Here is a 12,908-nt window from a genome sequence, read left to right on the forward strand (position 1 = left end):
CAAGGGAGATGACAACTGGCAGTATAACGGGACGATAAAATTTATACACACACGCGTATATGTATGTATGCATGTATGTACGTACGTATGTATGTATACTCTTTTACTCTTTTACTTGTTTCAGTCATTTGACTGCGGCCATGCTGGAGCACCGCCTTTAATCGAGCAACTCGACCCCGGGACTTATTCTTTCGTAAGCTCAGTACTTATTCTATCGGTCTCTTTTGCCGAACCGCTAAGTAACGGGGACATAAACACACCAGCATCGGTTGTCAAGCAATGCTAGGGGGACAAATACAGACACACACACAAACACACACACGCATATATATATATATATATATATATATTATATATATATATATATATATATATATATATATATTATATATATATATATATATATATATATATATATCAAAATAAAAACATGATGCCAAGGATTCAGCGGTACATATGTTTCGGGCCTTTATTAGACGGATTTATAACAATGCATAATGTATGTCTGTGGCCTTCTTCAGCCGCGCACAACAACTTCCACAAGGACATGTGTTACATCAAAAATTCTTGGTTGGGGATGCAAATCCTCTCATTCGCATACGACATAATGCGGCAACAGCATAGAATTGAAGCGTCCATCTCGTTCTTCTCTCAATGTATGTCGCATTATGTCGTATGCGAATGAGAGGATTTGCATCTCCAACCAAGAATTTTTGATGTAACACATGTCCTTGTGGAAGTTGTTGTGCGCGGCTGAAGAAGGCCACAGACATACATTATGCATTGTTATAAATCCGTCTAATAAAGGCCCGAAACATATGTACCGCTGAATCCTTGGCATCATGTTTTTATTTTGATCAATTTACTCCACCACCTACACCACCAAACGGTATATACAGGTGCTTACAATTATCAAGTACTCACCCCGAATTTATATATATATATATATATATATATATATATATATATATATATATATATATATACATATATACGACAGGCTTCTTTCAGTTTCCGTCTACCAAATCCACTCACAAGGCTTTGGTCAGCCCGAGGCTATAGTAGAAGACACTTGCCCACGGTGCCATGCAGTGGGACTGAACCAGGAACCATGTGGTTGGTAAACAAGCTACTTACCACCTATGTATCTATGTGTATTATGTATGTATGTATGTATGTATGTATGTATGTATGTATGTATGTACACACGCGTGTATCTTAAAAAAGAATATCTGGAAACAACACCAATGATACCTCAATATTTTCATTCCTAAAGCTGTTTCAGTAATTCGTAAATCGCATTATTATGCAGGTTGTAAGAACTATAACATTCATGATTAATTTTCATGTTGTTGCCATCCATTGTTAAACCAAAAACTTGATATAATCCAATATACAATTTAAAGCTTTATTAACAGTTTCAGATTTGCTCTTAACACTATTTTCGCATAATGTTTCTTTTGTTATTTCAGACTTCTAAATTTGAAACCCTTTGCTTTAGAGGCAGTGCTTTCACTAGGATTCTTTGTATTGTTCTTGTTCATATTCTTGTTGTTTCTGTTTAACGTTTATACCTATCCTTAGTAATGCTATTGTTCAGTACCCATTTCAGTTTAGCATTAGACACAGAGATTTTTGTTGTTGTTTTTTTTTCATTTTGTCCAATTTCTCTGACGGTTTCGATAGAATTAGCCGTGTTATCATTAAAACTATTATCATAAGCTGAAAGCTTTGACGTCATATCTGCTCTTAACTAGGCCACAAGTAATGGATTTAAAGTAGTTAAACAAGCACAGGAGATATTGAAGGTATGCTTGCCGGCAACAAGGCAGCGAGCTGGCAGAAACGTTAGCACGCCGGGCGAAATGCTTAGCGGTATTTTGTCTGCCGCTACATTCTGAGTTCAAATTCCGCCGAGGTCGACTTTGGCTTTCATCCTTTCGGGGTCGATTAAATAAGTACCAGTTACGCACTAGGGTCGATATAATCGACTTAATCCGTTTGTTCGTCCTTGTTTGTCCTCTCTGTGTTTAGCCCCTTGTGGGCAGTAAAGAAATAGGTATTTTGCCTGCCGCTACGTTCTGAGTTCAAATTCCACCGAGGTCGACTTTGGCTTTCATCCTTTCGGGGTCGATTAAATAAGTACCAGTTACGCACTAGGGTCGATATAATCGACTTAATCCGTTTGTTCGTCCTTGTTTGTCCTCTCTGTGTTTAGCCCCTTGTGGGCAGTAAAGAAATAGGTATTTTGCCTGCCGCTACGTTCTGAGTTCAAATTCCACCGAGGTCGACTTTGGCTTTCATCATTTCGGGGTCGATTAAATAAGTACCAGTTACGCACTGGGATCAATATAATCGACTTAATCCGTTTGTCCGTCCTTGTTTGTCCTCTATGTGTTTAGCCCCTTGTGGGTAGTAAAGAAATAGGTATTTTGCCTGCCGCTATGTTCTGAGTTCAAATTCCACCGAGGTCGACTTTGGCTTTCATCCTTTCGGGGTCGATTAAATAAGTACCAGTTACGCACTAGGGTCGATATAATCGACTTAATCCGTTTGTCCGTCCTTGTTTGTCCTCTATGTGTTTAGCCCCTTGTGGGCAGTAAAGAAATAGGTATTTTGCCTGCCGCTACGTTCTGAGTTCAAATTCCACCGAGGTCGACTTTGGCTTTCATCCTTTCGGGGTCGATTAAATAAGTACCAGTTACGCACTGGGGTCAATATAATCGACTTAATCCGTTTGTCCGTCCTTGTTTGTCCTCTCTGTGTTTAGCCCCTTGTGGGTAGTAAAGAAATAGGCATTTTGTCTGCCGCTACATTCTGAGTTCAAATTCCGCCGAGGTCGACTTTGGCTTTCATCCTTTCGGGGTCGATTAAATAAGTACCAGTTACGCACTGGGGTCAATATAATCGACTTATTCCGTTTGTCCGTCCTTATTTGTCCTCTCTGTGTTTAGCCCCTTGTGGGTAGTAAAGAAATAGGTATTTTGTCTGCCGCTACGTTCTGAGTTCAAATTCCGCCGAAGTCGACTTTGGCTTTCATCCTTTCGGGGTCGATTAAATAAGTACCAGTTACGTACTGGGGTCAATATAATCGACTTATTCCGTTTGTCCGTCCTTGTTTGTCCTCTCTGTGTTTAGCCCCTTGTGGGTAGTAAAGAAATAGGTATGCTTGCCGGCAATATCAGCACCACCAGAAGTATTGATTATATCGTTAATTTAACCCTTCAGTAGTCAGATTATTCTACAAATGTAATGCATATTTAATCACACAGTTTTCAATTAATTATACATTTAAATCATAGCTTTGAGATTTTGAGGATGTGGTTGCTTATTTGTAGAATGACATTGAAGGATAGGTGTGAGAAGCTGGATCTGGTTGGTTGAACATAAAACAGGTAGAATATCTGGACCGGATATGACCAGTTTAAATGTTAAAGTGCTAAGGCATTCTATGGCTATCCTTTCTTTTTCTTCAAGCACTCCACTCAGGACTACATTATCTTACATGCTAATCCTTTTTTAAGATGGTAAACTATGACTTGTGAAAGATTTGGCAACTACTACTAGCAGGCTGAGTGACCACGTAGAGGCACCATATTTCGTTATTTATTTATTTATTTATTTAATTATTAGGACTTACATAGTTAATGGAGACAGTCTTGTTACTTTGTGTCGCAGATTCTAACTTTTAATTAGGATAAGGATGCGCATCTGTATGAAACTTGCTTGGTGTTTCGCTTGAACGAACAACTGAATCCTCATCTTTGAATGACGGGTAATCATAAAATATATATATACGCGTGTGTGTGTGTGTGTGTGTGTGTGTGTGTGTGTGTGTGTGTGTGTGTGTGTGTGTGTGTGTGTGTGTGTGTGTGTGTAACATGGTCAACGGTAAAAGATGCAGGCTTTCAGATATGTATATATTAAGAGCTGGAAAGCATTCAACTGAAGTCCATTCGATCATGGAAAACCTGTGCATAAACAGCAATTATAAAGTTTTCTACTGAAACAGATATATTCTGCGTCAATAATTGACAACTCTTGTATCATTTCACTAACTTGTCTACGTATTATTCACAATTTTCTTCTTTACTCCGTGTTTACACAAACTGCAAATATCGTGATTTCCACACAACAGAAGTTGTCCAAACAAGAAAAACTGGACTCCTATTACTTGGCACACTTGCAAGTTCAGAAAGTAAACTGCCGCATCCACTGGAATAGTTTGGACCTGTAATTCATTTAGAAAAGCTGAAAAGAAGAAATAATCACACGTACATGAATCAGTTTGAATATTAGTCTATGTCATTGCTCTAATGCTATACGTATACATACAGGCATACGTATAAGACTTCGTCTTACCTGCAAACGTACATGTATATATATGCACACACACACACATAAATAAACTTACCTGGAAATGAAGGCGTGGCGTCCAATCAAATAATATAAATAATATGTATTATTTATATGCATATATACATATATGTACATACTTACATTTATACTAATTATCTTTTTTTAATAATTTTGATATATATTTAAAATAATATAAATTAATTAATCTTATGTATTGGCTTAAGTTTTTCATTGTATGATTTGCCTAATAGTGGTTTTATCTCTAATTTAATATAATATATATATATATATATATATATATATTTAATCATATATGGGCACATGACATCATGAAACGCGTACAACAAAAAATACAAAGCACGAGTACATGGAACATGGACTAATCTTGCGAACAACGAAAGACACAAATGGAAAACAATACAAACATCATAAAGAAAGACCCTTCCTCAGTTGTTGGCTGTTTTTCTAGTCTCGTATTTCGAGCATTTAACAACAATATACGCTTTCGATAAAACAGTTGCTCCCGCAAAGCAAATTAAATAAAATTTGGGAATTTTGTGGAGGGTCAAAATAGGTAACACAAGCAGGACAGTGAAAACAAACAAAGCCTTAGCAGCCCTTCCTGTATTCCTATCTATCTTCTCTTCTATCTTTTCTCTTGTCAAAGACAGTATTTCTCCAGCGTTCATTACCCTACCTTGTCTGGTTTATCGACTCTCCATGTTTGTTTTCGTCCAGTTTCCTTGTATGTCACCGCTGTCCTGTTTTTGTTACCAAATTTGACCCTCCGCAAATCTCGCGGGAGCAACTGTTTTTCGAAGCCTCGTATTGTCGTTAACTGCTCGAAATGGGGAATAGATGAACAACCGACAACTGATGAAGGGTCGTTCTTTATGTTACTTGTCTTGTTATCCATTTGTGTCTTTCGTTGTTTGCATACCCAAGTTTACCTTCGTATTTCCTGTTGTTTTCGTATTTCATGCGTATATTTTGTGACGTCCTGTACCCATATATGCATATATGTATACATATATATGTATGTACATACATGTATGTATATATGCATATATATATGTATATATATATGTATATATATATATATATATATATATATATATACACACATACACATATATATATATATATATATATATATATATATATATATATATATATATATATATATATATATATATATATATATAATATATATATATATATATATATATATATATATATATACATATATAGGCATATGCATATATATATATGAGAGAGAGAGAGGGAGCAAATAGCTATGGGCAGGTTCGGTGTGAAAATAAACTTACTTGGGAATGCTCAAAATCAGTGGTAGAAGGACACCCGACAACTGATGAAGGGTCTTTCTTTATGTTGCTTGTCTTGTTTTCCATTTGTTTCTCTCGTTGTCTGCGTACCCAACTCTGTTTTCATATTTCATGTTGTTCACGTTTTGTGACGTCCCGTACCTACATATGCATATCTATATACATATATATATATGTATGCGTGGAGTAGATGAAACAAAGGCGACTGAAGAAGGGGAATTTTCCTTGTTTTGTATGTCCTGTACACTATTTTTTCGTTGTTTAAGAAAAATGTCCATTTCCTTGGTTTTGTGTTTATGTTTTTGTTTCTCATTGTGTTCGCCGTTTTTGGTGTCCTGTACCCATATATGCATGTATATATACATGTAGAGGTAGGTACGTACATATATATATGTATATATGCATATGTTTTATTTATTTATTAATTTTATATATATATATATATATAATATATATATATTATATATATATAGAGAGAGAGAGAGAGAGAGAGAGAGAAAGCAAATGGCTAAGGCCAGGCTGGGTGTGAAGTTAGGGCATTTATAGAGTAGCACTCGACCCCCAACACTGAGTTAACAACACTGTCGGGATCCAAGTCAAAGCCAGAATGCTACGGGTGTAGAAAATCCATGTTTCACAGCGATTATATTGTGATATGTTTTTCGCGAAGAGTAAATAATCCAATGCTGCAAATAGAGATGTTACGAAAACATTTGTAATTTATATTTAAAGACGCGTTAAAGAATTTTCCTTGTCTTCTTTTCGCTGGATTAAAAAATATATATATGAGGTCCTGGTAGGACAGTGAAAACAAACAGAAGCCTTAGCCGCCCTTCCTGTATTCCTATCTATCTTCTCTTCTATCTCTTCTCTTGTCAAAGACAATATTTCTCCAGTGTTCATTACTCTACCTTTACCAGGACCTGGTAGGTCCTGGTAGCAGCACTCAACCCGTGTTTTGAGCTATCAATGCTGTCGGACTCCAGGCCAATACCGAACTTCTTCAGATGCAGAAAATACTGATTTCACGACGGTAAAATCGTTGTGTGGATTTAAGGAAGAGTAAATCCACAATTATATCTGTAACAACTCTGCTTCCAAGGCCATACTACGCAAAAAGTTCGAAATGAAAACTTACGTAATATTCGTAGTTTCTAGCATTAGAGTGACACTTCATCAGACTTGCTTCTAAGGTGCGCTCTTACATTGTGCATTCTTACATATATATTTAAGTAGGTATACACATATATCAGTGCTTGTATCTGTATGTTAGAACAAAGACTCAATTATGCACGAGCTTTATAATTTTATAAATACATTTTCATATAGGTGCAGGAGTGGCTGTGTGGTAAGCAGCTTGCTTACCAACCACGTGGTTCCGGGTTCATTCCCATTGCTTGGCACCTTGGGCAAGTACCTTCTATCATAGCCTCGGGCTGACCAAAGCCTTGTGAGTGGGTTTGGTAGACGGAAACTGAAAGAAGCCCGTCGTATATATGTGTATATATATATATATATTATATATATATATATATATATATATATATATATATATATAAGTACTAGACTTCCAAAGAATAAGTCCTGGGGTCGATTTGCTCGACTAAAGGTGGTGCTCCAGCGTGGCCGCAGTCAAATGTCTGAAACAAGTAAAGAGATAAAGAGATATATTCTTTTCTACTCTAGACACAAGGCCTTACATTTTCATATATTCACATGTGTGCTTTGCGTTCAGTTGGATACGAAAATATTTTTAAGTCAATAGAGTGTTCTCAACTTATACTCCCAATAGATACAATACCTATTAAATAATCTAAGGTCAGTTACTTATCACGGAAAATAACTTGACATTGACAGCAAAGCAAATCTTTAATTCGATGATGATTTTATCAGTTGCAACATCATTTTCCTGATGTCTTGCCGCTTAAAGCATAACGGTGAGAATAATAAATAGTTTCTATCACTAATTCAAGAAGTGATAAATTTTACAGAAAACATGGCACTGTTCTCAGCCAAGCATGTTTGACAGGAAAAATTCTTTTCTACACACTCACACACATACATACACACATAGACACACATACACACATACACACATATATACATATATATATATGTATACATACATATGTATGTATATATATATATATATATATATATAATATATATATATATAGAGAGAGAGAGAGAGAGAGAGAGAGAGAGAGATTCTTTTACTTGTTTCAGTCATTTGACTGCGGCCATGTTGGACACAGAAGTACATACATATATATACGACGGGCTTTTTTCAGTTTCTGTCTACTTAATCCACTCAAAAGGCTGTGGTCGGCCCGAGGCTATAGTAGAAGACACTTTCTCAAGATGCCACGCAGTGGGACTGAACCCGGAACCATGTGGTTGGAAAGCAAGCTTCTTACTACACAGATAATACAGACCCGTACACATGTATACACTCACACACACATACGCAGACTCGCACACATACATATATAGGTATGCATATGTGTATGTATGTATGTAGGTATGTATGTATATATATATATATATATATATAAGTATACATATGTATAGGTGTATATACATATATGTAGTATGCATATGCGTATATACATATTTATATTTATATTCATTTACGTGTGTGTATACACTAAACTTTATAATCATATAGAGATATATCTGCATTCATCAATATGCATGAATTATAAACCAACACACACACACACAAACGCATACACACAGACGCACACACACGCACACACACGCACACACACATGTACATAAAGGGAGAACAATTATTGAGAAATATGTGTTGTAGAAGTTTTCAGTTTTCTGGATTTATCCATAGGGATTATGTAACATATTGAATATCGAATTCAGGATGTACGTATGTGTGCGCGTGTGCATACATGAATGAAAAATTAGAGAATCTCTAGGCAGTCTAAGAATATACTTTCTCACTTGTTCCATCTACTGAGGTTGTATCCATATTGTGGAATCTCCATCAATCCTGTAACAGCCTTTAACTTATTTCTTGGTGTTTGGTGAATGAGGAAATTCACGGCTGATCTTGAATTTGCATTTCTCGCAATGATATATGGTCATTTGGGACTTTATGTTATATAATTTCCAAGTGTCATTTGAAAATGTTAGCATGTATTCCATGCAGATTTCTTATGATTTTTCGGTAGGTTATTAAACTGATGCCATCGTCCGAATTGCAATTTATAGCACTGTTTAGTTCTAGCACTGAAGGCAAATAGCAGAATCTCTGAATATTCAGTCCATAAAATATAACGCAGAAATTGTAACATAAACAACAACGATTGGATAACACAAAATATTAGGAATAACTCATCTCTCTCTATCTATGTTGCCTCTTTCTAGTTGTCACTTTCTTTCAGACTTCTACTTTCACTTTCTGTAAACGTGCGTGTGCGTACGCTTGTGTGCGTACGCTTGTGTGTGCGTACGCTTGTGTGTGCGTACGCTTGTGTGTGTGTGTGTGTGTGCGTAATAGTTATAGTTGTTACTCAAAATAAGTTATACAGGATAAAATATTTACTGATTCTGGGACTTTATACACCGATCGGGGAACCAAGTTAATTACTTGTGTGCCAGTTGATTGGTTCTTCGACTATCACCTGAGAGCTTTTATCGAATAGATGTTGAATAAACTACGGCTCGAAGTTCCAAAACAGCACTAACAAGACATGTATGTGTGTGTGCGTGTGTGCATCAAGCTATGCATTTTTGTATGTGTGTGTGGGTGGGTGTATGTATATATATATATATATATATATATATATGATGGACTCTCCAATCGAAGACAACGCATGGGTATTCAGCTCTTGCCGAAAGACCTGCGCAAATGATTTGTTTATAGTGATCAAATGAATGTCCTGTACATTAGCTCACTCTCTCCATCAAATCGATGTTGCTTGAATAGGCACACGGTGTACTACGCGTCAGGTGTCGACAAGGTCATATATATATATATCTACATATATATATATATATCTACATATATATATATATACATATATATAGAGAGACAGACAGATATATATATATATATATGGATAGATAGATAGATAGATAGATAGATAGATAGATAGATAGATAGATAGATAGATTGATAGATAGATAGATAGATAGATAGATAGATAGATAGATAGATAGATAGATAGATAGATAGATAATAGATAGATAGGTAGATAGATAGATAGATAGATAGATAGATAGATAGATAGATAGATAGATAGATAGATAGATAGATAGATTACAATAAAGAATGCACGCGCATGCATGTTAATACTCTGAAGTTATTACACCTGAAAAAGTACAGAACAAGATTTCTACAGTAGAATTTTCCTAATTTGTCACCTCTAAAGAAACTAAAAAGTACTTATAATTAAAATTCTACTACGGTATTGCAATCGAGAATAACATTTTAAAAATTTAATATATTTTATTAAAACAAAAATTCATGGGATTTTTCAGAAATAAGCCCATCCTATTTTATGCCCAACTCTTTTCATTTGTAGCCCCAGTAATTTTTATTACGCTTAGGAAAAAATTTTTTAAAAAATTATTTCAGTCTGTATTTAAGCCTATGGGCTTATTTTTGGAAAAAGCAGTATTTTAAAAAATGAATTAAAATAAACTTAATGTTTTTAAAGATATTGTGGATTTCGCCTTATTAATCATCTCCAGGAGAAAATTGAAAGTGACGATTTTTGTACCATGTTTTTGAAGATTTACTTGTTTTTTAGATTCTCATAATAAATAAAATAAATTTTCTCAAATTTACCTCATATAATGTATTTTAATTTTTGAAATGTTATTATCAGCTGCAATATTTTAAATACAGAAAAAGTACATTTCAGTTACCTTTAGAGGTGACGAATTAGGCAAATTCTAATGTAGAAATCTTGTCCTGTACTTTTCGAGATGTAATCATTCGACCACGGTACTGGTTGAATATATTCTAAAGTCCGCCATTTCGTCAATCACAGCAGCTTCCAAGCTTCACTACTAATTAAATTCTCAACTAAATTGCAAACTGATAATAGTTTTAAAGAGGACACTTTCTCAGCTACACTTTGGCTTAAATAATTTGAAATTTGGTTCAGTAGAATAAAAGTTACATCAAAATATCTGCGACCTCGAAGGGGGCAGTAAGGCAAATATTCATCTTCATCTTTAAAATAAAAGTATGCTTTTCTTAGGCTTAAATGACAGAAAAATGCATGTTATTCAGAATCGTTAGTCGCATTGAACAAAAATTAGTAGAAAAGAGTTATGAGGTGAAATGTTACAAAATTTCATGTCAGTAAGTGAATAACGCCCAAGCAATAAGAGTAAAGAATATAATACTAAAATGAAGTTGCATATTCAAACGCGGAGAGCTGGCGGAAACGTTAGCACGCCGGGTGAGCTGCTTACTGGTATTTCCTGCTTCTCTAGGTCTTGAATTTAAATTTCGCCGAGGTCGACTTTCATGTACAGATTATTTAATTTTTGTTTTAACTAAGCACTTTCAAACTTCCGATACTGGTAGAATTTATCACATAGAACGGGGTTTCTTCTTAAGGTTTTTGACAAAATTTTGTATTTTAGAAGTTATTTCGTCAAAAGTTATATACTGACAATGGACAAATTTCTGTTAGATAAATGCCAATACACAAAGCTCTCAATTTTTGACTTACTCCCTAATTTCTGCCGAGGAGATATGTACATATTACATATGTGTATAAAAAAAATCTCATCACGCAATCGAACCAATGAAAGAGCTTCTACATGGTCGTGCGACACGCTAAAAATAGCAGCCAATGTATCCCACTACCTAAATCACACGCCCATTGTATGTAATATCTTAGATTATCCCTAAAAAGACGGCTTGCTGACGGATGGAATGTCTTTAATGATAGGTCTGCAGTATCAGGGTTGATTTGAGGCTAAATAACAACACTACATTATCACCCACACGATTTTCACTAAGAAAAAAATAACCAAAAATTTTGATTTTTTGCGTGGAATCAAGTACCCTGACCTCCTAATATGCTGCAAATCTCTTGTTTTGGTTCGAAAAAAATGAGGTGGAGGCCCTCCACAATTCTGGAATCATTGGAATTTTTTTCGTTGAATGGATTCCTGTGACCTCCTAATATTGCAAAATTAGGTTACTTAAGGTGAGCCTGATAACTGATATTTTGGGGGTCTTGTTGTTTGTAACTTTTGGTGAGCCATGGTGCAACCAACAACATTAATTTGATGTGGATGGGTAATATCAAATAATTCAATAACAACAAATATTTCAATTAGACATAAAAAACATGAAATATTATCATCACTTACATGGAAAAATTGAAATATTATCTTCCAGTATAGTATAAGGCAAAATTGTAAATTATTAATAGACACATTATTTTTCGTTTTTGGATTTGGTTTGCAAGATTCTTTATATGAGTTCGTGTGTTGAAGCATATTCTGTTATGTCTGGGGAGAGTCATTTTCTTTTTGGGCCTTATAACTTAACACACACACCGGTAAAATTTCTACTTATTTCTTATTAAATTTTCGTTGCGTCTTGCAACCTTTTCAATAGTCTATTGAAAATTCTAAAAGGAAGAACTGTACGGGGTTTCATTGCATTGGATAATATAAAAATGGTTTTAAAAAAGCAAAAATAGCCAATGCTTCCACCGTCAAGCAGGAGGAGCCACCTACCCTTGTCAGGGCAAAGATAGTTTGTTAGTCGAAATTCATGCAAAATAAAGCCTGCAGTTACTGTTCTTGTCAACTTGCCTTAAAATTTAAAAATTCTGAATCCTGATACTTTGAAAATCCAATTATACTTTTTTGACCTCACATATTTGAAATCTCAACCTTTTTTGCCACTGAACCAAATTTAAAATTTTGTAACTCAAAACGTAACTTATGTGGTAAAGACCCCCTTCGGCCATGAATGACCATGGGATTGCACCTAGAAAGTTACCCTCCTAGACACAAGTCCGGGCAAGGTTGTTTATGGAAGACCAGCAGTCGCCCATGCATGCCAGCCTCCCCTCTCCACGCCACCAGTGTTATCCAAGGGAAAGACAAAGGTCGATACAGCTTGGCACCAGTGACGTCGCAACTCATTTCTACAGCTGAGTGAACTGGAGCAATGTGAAATAAAGTGTTTTGCTCAAGAACACAACA

Source organism: Octopus sinensis, linkage group LG4, assembly GCF_006345805.1.
Source record: "Octopus sinensis linkage group LG4, ASM634580v1, whole genome shotgun sequence".
Lineage (NCBI taxonomy): Eukaryota > Metazoa > Mollusca > Cephalopoda > Octopoda > Octopodidae > Octopus > Octopus sinensis.